The following is a 14,341-nucleotide window of genomic DNA, read 5'->3' on the forward strand; positions in this document are numbered from 1 at the left end:
TCAGTCTAACGCCGTGGTACAACGAGCACACTCGGGCCCTTAAGAGAGCAGCCAGAAAAATAGAGCACAACTGGAAGAAAACAAAACTAGAGGTATTTCGCATTTCATGGAAGGAGAGCTCGATTGCGTACAGAGAGGCTTTAAAAGCTACTAGATCTGCTTATTTTTCAACCCTATTAGAAGAAAATAAACAAAACCATATATAAACAATATTATTATATTATATATTATATTATATTTGTATATTATATATGTAATATATATATATATATATATATATATATATATATATATATATATATACATGTATGTATGTATAGTATAGTAAAGTGTTATAATAAATATTATTTATAATATAATATATATTAACAAAAGATTATCATAATGGTTATAGTTATAGTTATTTTATGTTTATTTACATGTTTATTTTTAGAATGTGTTATCCATTTGTGTCTTCTATCCAATAAAATTAATATATTTACAATGGTTATTAGCAGTTGTGTACTTTGTTTTAGATTAATTAATTCATTTAAGATTAATATTAGCCTACAATGGATCTAATTAGAACTATTATAATTATCCAGTAATAAAAAAAAAAATCATAATATGACCCGTGGACCGACAGAGAACACTTATTATAAACCAGCGACTCGGTAGCGGACCACCGTTGGGAAAGTGGTGGCTGCCGCTGGTGGTCCGCTAGAATAACGATGAGCAAAACGCCAGTGATCCGCCGGCGGCGTCCGCTAGTGGGCCGCCAACTTTGCCACAGGTGGTCCGCCGCTGGCCCGCTGGACTCATGTTAGCTGGGTTAATTTGAATACCACCCCCCAAGCATATGAAAGCGCACGCTCGCACACATACACACACATAGTGCTCTTCTAAACTGTAATTAAGATCACCTGTCTGTAATTATCATTTCATTATAACCTGGGGCCGGTTGCATAAACATAGTCATTATCTTAAGACTGTGTCTAAGAAATAGTCAGACTAACTAAAGTCACTGAAGAAAGACCATTGCATAAAATAAGCTCACATCTATCTTAATCAAGTCTAAATCGCATTGATTTGTGGTAAAAATAAGACACTGAACAACTTAAACAAAATGGCCGACAGTACGCGCTCGTCACAGTTTTCCTTTGCGGAAAATATTTGTATATTAGAAGAATACAATGCTGCTAAATCGACTTTAATGAACAAATTTAATGATTACAACGGCAATAGCAAAAAACACAAAGCTTGGACCACAATAACGGAAAGAGTTAACTGTGTCAACCCATCTGTCTCACGATCCGTCAAAGATGTTCAAAAACGGTTTAAAAATATGGTTCAAGAGGCAAAAAAGGAAATTTTTAAGCGAAAAAAAACCAGCAAAGGGGGAGGGCCATATCCTAAATTGAAAAGGACGATGTTTTGGGGAATCCCCGGGGGGAGGGAGAGCGGAGTATCCGGGCTGATGTTACCCACAGCGGGGGAAGATACACAGTCTCATACCGCTGTCACATCAACTCTGCTTGGACAGTCTTGTGAGTAATAATGTTTTGATGGTGATTGTTTTTGCTTCATTTTAAACACTGTAGGCCACTGCTGTTTTAGATTGAGTAACACTTATTATCTTCTAGTTGACTGCGAGGTGACACTAACATTGTTCTCTCAAAATGAAGAAGCTCCTGTTACAAGCCAGGATGACCTAACAACACAAAGTGAAGGTAAAGCTATGCTTTCAATCTTTCAGCTTAGTCAGCCCTCTACTATTCCTTACAACAATGCTTTAAGTTTAAAACAGATTAACAGTGTTTAAGTAAGCAATAACGTACAAGCGGCTGTGCTGTATTGTGAGTCACGGCTGAAGGCACGACGCAAAGCGGACTTATTCAAGATATAGCACTACCATAGAGTACTTTATTGCTTTTATAAAACAGTGTTTTCAGATTATATATAATCAAAGACTACTTTTGTCAATAAAGACCATTTAGCCTGTTCAATGTTTCACAATTTTTTTTTGTTCACATAGCCTGTGACACACACACACACACACACACACACACACACACACACACACACACACACACACACACACACACACACACAAATATACCCAGAAGTGAGCAAAACCTGACAAAATCTACAAAACGAACGTTTGGTGATGTCCTCATTTTTAAAACTGGTATAAAAATAAAGTTTTGTATTAAAATTGTATTAAGCTTTATGTGATGGGTAGGTTTAGGGAGTGGGTTATATAGTTAATATAAAATGTTCAACTATCTGTAAACTAGAAGTCTATGCAGTGTCCCCGTTTACATAGCTAAGTAATTGTTTTGTGTGTGTTTTTGTCTAAAATGAATGAACTACAAAAGGGTGAAGTAGCATGTAGTGCATTTTAGCAGAAAAAAAATGTACAACAAAAAATACCATGCCTGTCACTTTCTAATTTTGCTAATGTTGTTCTTGTTCTTTTTTTAATTTATTTTTAAAGATGACGATTTGGACAGCACCCAAATGGCACCTGTGGGAAGTGGCTCAGACACCGAGACACAGAAAGACACAAGTCTATCTTTGTGAAACTGGCCCCTGGTCTATCGCGCTGTCTACTGCATAAGTACAAGTTTATCAATTTCTTATGTACGTGCTGAAGATCATTGCATGTAAAGTAATATTTATCTGTTGTGTTATTTAAAGTAAATACCTGCATCTGTGTCTTGAATTTATTGTCCTTCGTCATGTCAAGTTAATTCTTCTGTATGAGGTAGTGGTGTTTTGTTGCGTTAGTACAGCGGTTTTCAATAGGTGAGGCGCGCCTCCCCTGGGGGGCGCCAAAGAGCCACAGGGGAGGCGCGACACGCAAAGAAAAAATAACTGTATGCAGCTCTATTGATATCGGGTAATTGTGTGTGCGAGTATTAGCTTTAAAATGCGTCGTTTCCTTGTCCCAAGTCAACAGAAGTCAGCATTAAGGGAGGATACAGAGCCTGGGAAGTCACCTTTGTGAGTAAAAAAACACAATCCGTGGCGACAGTTTTGCAATCCGTCCACTCAGTTTATAAACAGTACTCACGAATTCTCAAACTGTTCCCTTGGTTTAACAAATCGTGCCCACGGATTAATAAACCGTACTCCAGACTTGTAAACCGTGCCTTCAGTTTTCGCAATCCATTCCCACAGGTTTGTAAACTGTACTCACGGATTTGTGTCTCGCCTTCATTTTAGAAGAGGTACGTTGTTAATGAATCTTATTGTATATTGTTTTATTGTGTATTAAGTGAAATACATCAAATTGTTTTAACTGCGTCTGCATGTTTAAAGTGATTCTCAATTGTAGCGGGTATGGGGTGGAATATATACGATTTAATATGAATGACGTGCATCAAAATCTTTTGTTTTGTTCGTAAAAAAGAATCTGTTCGATCTGATAACATGCCTTCATTGCAGTTGACTGTTAAATGTTATGTGTTCCGTGAACAAACAGCGGTGTCGTTCATTGATCAGAGAGCTGTCCATTGTGCTGATTTTGTTCGAGATGATGTGCATCTCCTTCAAATGTGTCCTTAAAGCCCAGACACACCGTGCCGATTTCAGCCGTCAGGTGTCGTCAGCGGTAGCTTTGGCGCTGATTGCACGTTAAGCATGTTTTGTTGACTTGTGGTTAGGCCTACTGATGTTCAATGATTTTAAAAGTAGCCTCAATTAGGCCTGCATGAAGTTGGAAATTATTTGCTGTTGCAAAGAATCGTTTATGAATCCACTTTTACGGAAGTTGTGGAAATAAAATAAAATAAAGTTCTTGCTCAACCTCAGGTGTCTCATCTGAGGCGAGTTCAGTACTGCACATTGCTTTATTGATTTCGATAACATGGTTGTCAATTGTGTACTTGACAGTCACAGGCCCACAGGTAAGAAGATATTCTTCTATGTCCTGTGCATCAATGTATGTCAAGTCTTTTTCTTTTTTAAGAAATTTTGTCAAGACCGAATTTGGGATGGCCAGTGACAGCTCATCCTCTCCAATTTTAAATATCAGTGATCCATTACATTTTGTGATGTAACTGGATTGTTACAATTTTGCATGTGTTGCACCTGTGAAAGGTGTCTTAGGTTTGTATTGAAATTTGTGTACTGTGACACATGGGGCACCGTTTTTTTTTTTTTTGTGACTGTGCTGCCTTCAACTGGTTCTGTTTCAATTTCCAAATTGTTTGTGTTGGTGTTGGGCAAAGTGATTGATGATCTGCTTTGTGTGATTGAGGTGTTGCGGGTGGTTGTCAGTGTGGTTTTACCATTAAAAAACCTTGTTGACAGGTTTGTAAGCTCGTATGTTTTACCCAACTCTACACGGTCTATTTGACTGTCCCACAAGGACAGTTGAACTGTCCCTGTCAAGTCTCCAATTTGGCAGGACTTGACCTCGCTTTCGGATTCCTGAATGGTTACCATGCTGCTTGCCCCGTTGCTATGAGTTTCATAACCTGTAAAAAAGATTAAATGGTTAATAAAATTTATTTATAATATGAATAAAGCTTGTGTTTTAACTTTTTATTTTTAAGTGTTTTAAATTTGAACATTTAGCAAAGCTAATAGCTTATGTGTGTTTTATGCAGGCGTTTTCTTTTAATCTTGTTATTCTGTACAGCACTTTGGTCAGCTTAGTGCCTGTTGTAATTGAACTTGAATGTTTTTTTTAAGCCTCTTGTATAATGTACTATTTGGAGATCCTGCAAAGTGTATGTAAACTTATTTTTCATTGTTCAATTCAATTCAAATTTATTTGTATAGCGCTTTTCACAATACATATTGTTTCAAAGCAGCTTTACAGAAAGTGCATTTCAGAAATGTACATAGAGAAATTAATTAGTTAATCATGTATTCATTTAGGGCATAAACATATCGCCAGCGTCGAGTCGTCTCTTCACAGGCGCCGAGTCGTCTCTGCACGGGTGTTGGAGAATCTGTAGTTTCCATGAGAGGCTGGATACAAACTGGAGCTGACGATCTGTATTTACCTCGGGACTAGTGTCCCGAGATAACAACAGAAAAGCATATGGGAAATAATTAGCGTAGCTGCTGATTCAACTGTAGTATAAAAGGTAAGTATTATGTGAATGCTTGGCTAAAGAGATGCGTCTTTAATCTAGTTTTAAACTGGGACAGCGAGTCTGAGCCTCGAACAATATCAGGAAGGCCATTCCAGAGTTTACGAGCTAAATGTGAAAACGCCCTCCCTCCTTTAGTGGACTTAGATATCCTAGGAATGACCAGAAGCCTCGAATTTAGTGATCTTAAAGAGCGCGATGGATTGTAGGGCGAAAGAAGTTCCGTTAAATACACGGGAGCTAAACCATTTAGGGCTTTATAGGTCAGTAGTAATACTTTGTAATTGATACGGAACTTTATAGGTAACCAATGTAGAGATGACAGAATTGGTGTTATATGATCATATTTTCTTGATCTAGTAAGAACTCTAGCTGCTGCATTTTGGACTAAATACAGGTAGTCCATATAGGTGGTTCGTGGAAAAACGCCTATACAAATAAGCTGCCATTGGACGCATAGTGCCCCCGATGGATCGCAGGGCGAATATGGTTGACAATTGCCCATTAAATAGTGGGCATTTGACACTTCGTGATAACCCCTGCTCCCGCAATGCACTGTTGCAATAACCCCAGAGTAGTGGGTGTACGGACACCTTTAGTTGGCGCTATTGAGCTAATGCCCCCATAAACCACCCCAACTAACCCTCCCTCCCCCCCCCCACATCCCACTAACCCACTATTTTGTCCAATAGCCCACTATATAGGGCAAATGTCCCGTTGAGCCCCCCCCCCCCCAATTCCAGGCCACGCCCCATCCCACTAACCCACTATTTTGTCCAATAACCCACTATATTGGGCAAATGTCCTGTTGAGCCCCCCCTCACTTCCTGACCACGCCCCCATCCCACTAACCCACTATTTTGTCCAATAACCCACTATATTGGGAAAATGTCCCGTTGACCCCCCACGGCCATTCTCAAGCCACGCCCCCATCCCACGGACCGACTATTTGTCCAATAAACAACTACAGTTTTGAAATGTTCCGTTGTCCTCCCCCCCCCAACAACTGCCAAGCTTCGCCCCCTTCCCATGAACCCACTTTTTGTCGGTTAACTCGTAAAAAATGTTTTTCATGAAATCCGCACCGAGTTGAAATTTCAATCTGGCCTATCTCTGGAACCAAGTCGAGTTGGGGCCCCATACTCTGGGCAGACGGGGGCCTCATAGTGCCCCCCCCCCCCCACGGACCGAGTATGGAGCCCCATCTCGGCTTACTTTTCGAGTTACGTCTGGTTAAAGTTCAAAATTCTAGCCTGTATATCTCTGGCACCAAGACGAGTTGGGGCCCCCTAGTCTGGGTACACGGGGGCTTCATCGTGGTCCCCCTACAGCCCGAGTATGGAGCCTCAACTCTGCTTATTTTTTGAGGTACATCCGGTCAAAGTTCAAATTTCAAGCTGTTATATCTCTGGAAACAAGATGAGTTGGGGCCCCATACTCTGGGCACAGGGGGGTCTCCAAGAGCTTGCCCCAAGGCCTGAGTAATGAGTCCCAACTCGGCTTACTTTTTCAGTTACATCTGGTCAAATTTCAAAATTCAAGCTGTTATATCTCTGGAACCAAGGAGAGTTGGGGCCCCATACTCTGGATACATGAGCACCTCCTAGCGGTCACCCCATGGCCCAAGTTTGGAGCCCCAACTCATCCCGGTTCCAGAGATATATCAGCAAGAAGTTTGGTCAAAAAAGACACTGCACGTCCATTGACAAAGGGCCCTTGGGACGTCCCCCGTACGTAGACGCAGGGTCGTGGTTCCTTGAGATTTGAGATTTTGAACCTCCAGGGGCCCCCGACGCATGGCCCTGAAGCGTGAAAATCTAGGACCTTCCTGAAAAAACGCCCATCCCCCACTGCCACCAAACTCAGTCCACTTTCGCATCCCCAATAGAGGCTGACATTTTTTGCCTTCGCTCTAGAGCCCTGTGCTTTTGGTATGTCGCCCGGGGTTCGCCGTGCCGAATTTGGGGCCCCTGGGACCAGACAATCCCTGACTAGTGATTGGACGACCTTTTCTTCAGTCTGCTTTCACATCCCCTAGAGCTGAATGTGGACCTCAAAAGTCTATAAATGATCCCTGCACTGGTTAACCTTTGTCATTTTCACCCACGATTTTAACATTTTTACACTCTCACTCTATTTCAATACCATTCACACACAAACACACACACTGCACCCGGTTCTTGACACGTTCCTCACCAGTTTTTTTTTGTGCTCAGTTTGCTCATTGCTTTGTCTATTCTTATTATTTATATATCGCTATTATTATATATCTATCTATATATATCTATATATTATATATCTATCTATTCTATATATATATTATTAGTATATCGCACATTATTATTATTATACATACACATATATATATATATAAATATACATATATACATTATTATTATTATTACTATACATACATATATACATACATATATACTATACATATATAATTATTATGTATTATGTATTATTAATTCTTGTGTGTTTTCTCTTTTCACAGACGTCCTCCTCGAGGAGTTCCGGTGCCACCAGCTGGGCGCCGACCCCTCTCCGCGCTTGGTGAACAACGTGGGGTCCAAATTGTTCCGGATCAGGAATTTTGTGTCCTTTATGGCGGTGGGGCAGCCGGACCTGGCCAGTCTGGGCTTCTTGAATGACACGGCAAGGATGCGGTCTTGGCACGGCTCCCTAAAGCACGCCAAGATCGCGGAGCCAACGGTACAGATGTACCTGAAGAATGTGGCCCAGTTCCTGGCCTACATGGCCGAGACCCCACCGCCCACCTGCCGGCTCTCCCGCGTCGCCATGGTCGGCCTCACTAGGGAGATGAGGTCTCTGATTCGTTCTGTGAGGCAGAGGGTGGTGGTCCACGAGGTGGCCGTTAAGCAGGCCAAGGCCACCCTCCGCCGATGCGCTGCCTCCGCCAAGGGCGCAATTCCTGGAATCCTGGGTAAGTTTTTGCCCCCTCTTGCCTCTCAAACTTACTCGGCTTACCACACGCCCCCTAACGCTTGTCCTTTTTTCCCTCCCTCACAGCCCGCCTCAAGGCAACGGGTGACAGGAAGGCCCAATGGTCTTTTTATGGGCACCTCACCGCCTACCTGGCCTGTATCTATGGGCATCGCGGTGGGGTGTTCCAGAATATGACCATTGGGGAGGTGGAGGCAGCGCAGCAGACCGCCATGGACGGGTGCTACGTGAGCAATGTGAGTGGTTTTATCTCTCTCTCTCTCTTTGTCCTTCTCCCTCCCTCTCTCTGTCTGCTCGGTTCTCTCTTACACCACTCGTTTGTCGCCGTTTCCGCAGATTGCTTCCTACAAGACCAACCAGGCCTTCGGGGCCGCTCAGCTGGCCTTGGCCGAGGAGGAGTACGGGTGGTTGTCGGAGTTCCTGGCGGTGAGGAAGAACTTAGTGGGAGGTAGAAACGCCCACTATTTCTTTTTCACCTCAAAGCCCAGCTCATGCAAGAACTTGAACCAATACTTTCAGGAAGCATGGGCTGGGATGGACCTGCCAGGAGCTCCGACGTTCACAGACCTCAGGACCTCCATCGCCACCCACGTGAGTCCCCCCCCACCCGTGTATCTGCCTCGTGAATTTCTGACGTGCGTGTGTTTGTTTCTAACTGTGCTTTTCTCTTTCCGTACAGGCCAAGAACACCCACAGCCCCGGGGACAGGCAGAAAGTGGCGAGGTTCATGTGCCATGACACCTCCACGGCTGACAGGTTCTACGTCCTTAACCCCCTGAGGTTGGCTATCGCGCCGGCGCGATAGGCTAGTTTTTTTCCGTATGAGTGAAAAAAAAAAAAAATAATTTTTTTTTATCTTATATGCTTGTGTTATACATCAATCGATCCTGTTTAGTGTGTATTTTTTTTGTGTATGCTCATAATAAAAACAAAGTGTTGTGCTTTTCGCCAAATAAAGAAAAATAAACATGATGCGAGTTCTGCCTACTCTCCGTCAGTGAAGTCAATTCTGAAACGCGTCCGAAAATGAACTGTAACTCAGCGAATACTCAGTCAAACAGGCATACAGTCACACAGGCATGAAGCTTGAATTCTCTTCTTTCAAATGAAGTAATTTTTATAAAAAACAAATATTCACAGTTTATATAATATGTATGTAAAGAGAGAGATGTCAGTCGTTCTCATCTCAGCTAATTAAGTTTTAATGTGACTCCGCCTACGGAGACCGCGCGCTATTCAAACGCAAATGTGAGGCGATCCATACAAACCTGTGAAACGCCCACATCCGCTGGATAAGGCCGGTGAAACACTGGATGCGTGGCGTAAGCGTCTCAGCTGCGTGGCGTGTCCGTTTTTATTTCGGCTCCCATCCATGTTAACAGTTTAGAGTTTGCATACTGCCTGTGTGAGACGCGCGGCACGAGCCGCGTGGAAAACGCGTGCATTCTAGAAATAGAACCGACGCCTATTTTTCACGTGACACGCAAGCGTCTTGGAAGCGTTTCCATGCAAAATTGAATAGGAAAATCTGTTTATTTGTCATTTTGACACGAATACATATTAATAAATGTCCTTTTGATGTTTAAAAGTGTCTAGGTTTTGACATAAATGCAAATATAAATGTAATTTTACAAAATATGATCGATTTTCAAATACTGCTGTATTGAATGAACAGCTTTTAGCAAACTCTATTGCTATACTGAGATGAGGAATATATACTGTATGTGTTTTGTCAAAAATAAAGTCATCAACTAACTAATGAATCCTTTACTTTGAAATACGTATGATAAAATGTATACTTTAGTTTTGAAAGACGTTGACTAGTTTTGAAAAGATTATAAAGTATGTATGTGCATGCATATATATGTGTGTGTGTGTATATATGAAGAGTTCAGATGCAAAAGCCTCTAAATGCCATCTGAAATTTTCTCCTAGAAAAGTTAGCTATAGGTGACACACCTGAATGAATGGCTCATTAAGTATGCAGGGACGTAGTCTCACCAGGTGTGAACTACTAAATATGCATGATGCTGTTGGAGCGGTTACGCCCCATCCGCATATTGGCTTTCCAAACTAAAAGTGTTTCACAAAACTAAAATCAATGTATCGTTTTTTTGTGAATGATTAGGCAGGATGATTTTCATATCATTTTGAAGAAAAAACACTAGGCGATGAAATCCATTAGTCAAAAGTCTTATTGCCACATATTTAGTATGTGTTTTGTGGCCTTATTTCAGAAACTTTAATTTTTAGTTTTTTCGATAACCATGCATAAACATTATTCTCTCAAAAATGAAAACATGTACATACATGTGGCTCACATATTATGGAAGTCCTGTTTGTGCTATATAGAGTGAATTTACACCTTTGCCATTAATATGTTTATAAGCAACTGAAAAAAGCACAAATGTCAGGGCATGTCAGAACATCTCAAGGACCCCAAAAACACCCCAGACCCCAGAGGGTTAACCTGGACGCCAGGCAGGCTTTGGAACAGCGAAGCCTCTTCGAGTCAGCCGTGGAGGGTGAGGATGCCCCCCCGGGGACCCCGTAAGCGGCCGTCCCCCGCCGCCATCCCTCCGCAGATGGCAGACAACGGCTCGAGGGGGTCCACTTCGGTAAGTCCATATTTTATTGGGTCCGTTTATCCGTTTGTCTGACGGGTGGACGTGTTCGCTGACTCTTTGCCTTTCTCGCTCTTTGCAGGAGGAGCCCAGCCCGGCGAAAGCTGAACAGGGTGTTCGTGCCTTCCAATCTCAGCCTGAAGTACCCGGTCGTTCGGCTGTCTCCACTCAAGTCGCCGCACGCAGTCACCCAGAAGCTCCTGAGTGCTGCTATTAAAAGGCAGCGCAGATGATTTCTTTCTTTTTTTTGATCTATTCTTCTTTTCTAAATAAATTTTTCAAATGATACATCTGTCTTGTCTTTTTTTACTGAAAAAAAATGCATAAACACATTTTATAAAAAAAAAACAAACAATAAAAACAAAAACATTGATTAAAATATAGATTAGAAAAAATCACAAGTTATTTTATTCTATAATTTAATGCTGGAAATAAGCCTCATCCCTAAAAAAATACTTGGTAACACTTTATAATAACTTCACGCTATTAATCATCAGTTAAGCATTAGTAAACACTTAGTTCATCATTTGGAAAGCATTGATAGACATCATAATAAGCTGTTTACAAATACATTAACCATTTTTAAATGAAGATTTTTACTTCATTTAGAAAGGATAAATTGATCGTTAATAAAGTGTGAAAATACAATTATTAGACGCATTACAGATGTGCTTTTGAATCAAGAATACAGCATGTACAACTGTATTTGTAAACTGCGCTGTTACAACTACAGTATTATCGTGTTATAACTGCAATATAGTACAAGTTAGTTAGTTAGTTGTGTTTATGTACAATTTTCGGTCACCTCTTCTATAATATCTTAATTCATGCAGAACTATGTGTTGTTACAACTACAGTATTATCGTGTTATAAATGCAATATAGTGCAAGTTAAGTTAGTCAGTTGTGTTTATGTACAATTTTCGGTCAGGGTCAGGGTTGACGTTAATGTCAACTGACAAAATGTAAAATGTGTACCTCGAATGCAATGTAAGTCGCTTTGGATAAAATGCATAAATGTAAAAATGTAATGTTTTTATTCTTTAAAGTTAATGCCAAGACGTTATAGAGAGGGTAAGTTGATCGTAGTTCCTTACGCGGTCCTGTTATAAATGGTTTATTGCACATTACGTCTTTTTGTGGTTCATGCACTGTGTTTGGACTTTTTTGACACGTCTTTTCTTGCAGCTATTCAGTGCCCCATGTGCCCAGCTCGGCTGGTGTACATCACGGAGCACTTGAGGGACGCCCACGGCATGCTCAACCTCGAGCAACGGGCAATTGTCACAAAATTTGCCCGCCGCAGAGTGAGGCTGGCCAACTTGGCCTGCCCACTCTGCGGGAAGGTCGTCAAGTACCCGGAAAAACACCTGCTCAAAGGGCACCGGGACTTGACGGTAAGCCAGTGTTAAAACTGACACGATCGTGTTTGACCCGTTGTTTTAAATCAGTGTATGAAACAGCTGTCTGTCTATTGTCGATTTGACGAGGGCAGTCGTGTTTTTTATTACGTTTCAGACCCGCTCGAGGTCGAGGGCAGTGCGGGCGTTGGAGAGGTCGGTGACCGTGGGGAAGCTGCAGCTGCTACGGGACAGCGACCCAGCCATCCCCATGGTCCACGACTTCTCCCAGCCGGAGGCCCCAACTGAGGTGGGGCCCCCGCCGCCTCATGCGCTCGACTCACCGGTCGAGCTGGACGAGCTGCAGCTCATAATTGGTATGAATCCGTTTTTCATCACAATCCTAATAGTGACTAAAATTAATTATTAATTCTTAACAGCAAAACGTATTTTTTTTTTTATTGTATCAGACGAGCTGTTTCCCCTCTTTGAGGAACTGTCAGAGGTCGGGGCGGAGGCCACGGCTCCCGACCTGGAGGCCCTCATGAGTACGAATCCCTAATAATGTTGCAGTTTCTCAATAAGTGGTGCACTAAATTGATGGTTTGTTTTTCAGGCGAACTTGTTTCCCAAGTGGAGGAGTCGCCACCGGTCGGGGCGGAGGCCGCAGCGCTGTGGTCCCCCGATAACCTGGAGGCCCTCATGAGTACGAATCCGTTTGTCGTCACAATCCTAATAGTGTTGCAGTTTCTCAATAAGCGGTGCACTAAATTGATGGTTTGTTTTTCAGACGAGAGCGCTTCCCCTGAATTCACCTGCGAGTGTCTGTTTTAGTTTTTTTTTGTCTGTCTCTCTTTTTTTTCCCTCTTTTTTTCTAAATAAATTTTTTACAAATTTTAAGTCCATTGTGTTTTTGTCTTTTTTGGTCTTTTAGCACACTCTACCGGACACATTCCACAAACTTTCAAGTGATTTCAGTGCTGGATTTGCATAAAAATGCATTTAGGTTTAGGATTGCTATGCCCACAAGACTTGAGCTCGACAGGGGCAAAAATAAGGGTGGTGCACTACCATATCTCAGCACCTGGTGGCGCTAAAGAGAAGAGACCGAGCCCGTTCGACTGCGCGTGGCCCCGTTAGTACACGTACCGAGTTTCGGCTCCCTGGGACCTATGAAACTCAAGATATCGGGGGGCTCAACTCGGGTGGGGGGGGGGGGCACTCACCAGTATCTACCCAAAAAATCACCCGTATCTTTCTGAAAACTCACCCGACCATATCTCGGCGCCTGGGGGCGCTAGAGACACGGGACCAAGTCCAATCGACCAGCTGCGGCCCAATTGCTATGCCCACAAGACTTGAGCTCGATAGGGGCAAAAATAAGGGTGGTGCACTACCATATCTCAGCGCCTGGTGGCGCTAGAGAGACGAGACCGAGCCCGTTCGACTGCGCGTGGCCCCGTTAGTACACGTACCGAGTTTCAGCTCCCTGGGACCTATGAAACTCAAGATATTGGGGGGCTCAACTCGGCTTGGTTTCCGAGATACACCCAGTCAAAGTCTGATGTTTGGGTCCCTCCCAACACCAGGAGTTTGGAGCTCCAACTCGGCTTTGTTCCCGAGATACAGGCGGTCAAAGCTGGACCGGAAGTGGCCGTATCTCGGAAACGGAAGGTCCCAGGAGCTCGGGACTTGACTCCCGAGATATACCCGGTTATACATAAGGGACTTTTGCACAAAAAGGTCTATATCTCAATAAGGACGAGTCCCAGCAGATCGTCCTTCGGGGTGGTGAGAGGCTCTAGGGGGCCCTCTCAGACCCTACAGTCATGAGCCTCTGGGACTCTTCCTTCTGAAGTTCACCCTTTCCTGTTGGGCCCCGTATCTCGGCCCAAGGGGGCGCTGGAAGCTCGGGCTAGGGTGCGTTGGAGAGGGCCCCTCGAGACCTTACTTTGCCCCGAGTTTGGTGCATCTAGGTTATTGATCTTTCCACAAAAATGCAGTGTCCGTGAAACCACTATTTGGCCACTGAATAGGTTGGAACTGGGACATTTTTGTGTTTTTGCTCTCCCGTCACATGTGATGTCGATTCTTGTTATTTTAACCACCTCTGCTGTGCTAAGTACACACAACTGAACACATCACACTAATTTTCGAGTCATTTCAGTGTTTAATTTTCGAGTCTGCGCCTCAGCACCCTCTATCCGAATCCAGAGTTTCGAGAAGATCAGAGAAACTTTATTTTTCGATCCAAAAAAACCGACAGGTTTTTTTTTCCCTTATAGATTTTTCGGGGCGAAAAATAAGGTTTCTCGGATCTTCTC

General features: G+C 42.8%; 2 long non-coding RNA genes across 2 annotated transcripts in view; one reads left to right on the forward strand and one right to left on the reverse strand.

Moving 5' to 3' along the window:
- LOC307157425 overlaps window positions 1-14,341 on the reverse strand; it is a 196,123-nt gene that overhangs the window by 36,563 nt on the left and 145,219 nt on the right. The window lies entirely within an intron of this gene.
- Window positions 1,442-4,507, forward strand: LOC307157824. The gene is made up of 3 exons (XR_013821089.1): window positions 1,442-1,526; window positions 1,623-1,709; window positions 2,477-4,507. It is a non-coding gene; the product is annotated as an uncharacterized lncRNA (long non-coding RNA).

The sequence above is a fragment of the Squalius cephalus genome, assembly GCF_949319135.1.
Source record: "Squalius cephalus genome assembly, chromosome: 4".
Taxonomy (NCBI): domain Eukaryota; kingdom Metazoa; phylum Chordata; class Actinopteri; order Cypriniformes; family Leuciscidae; genus Squalius; species Squalius cephalus.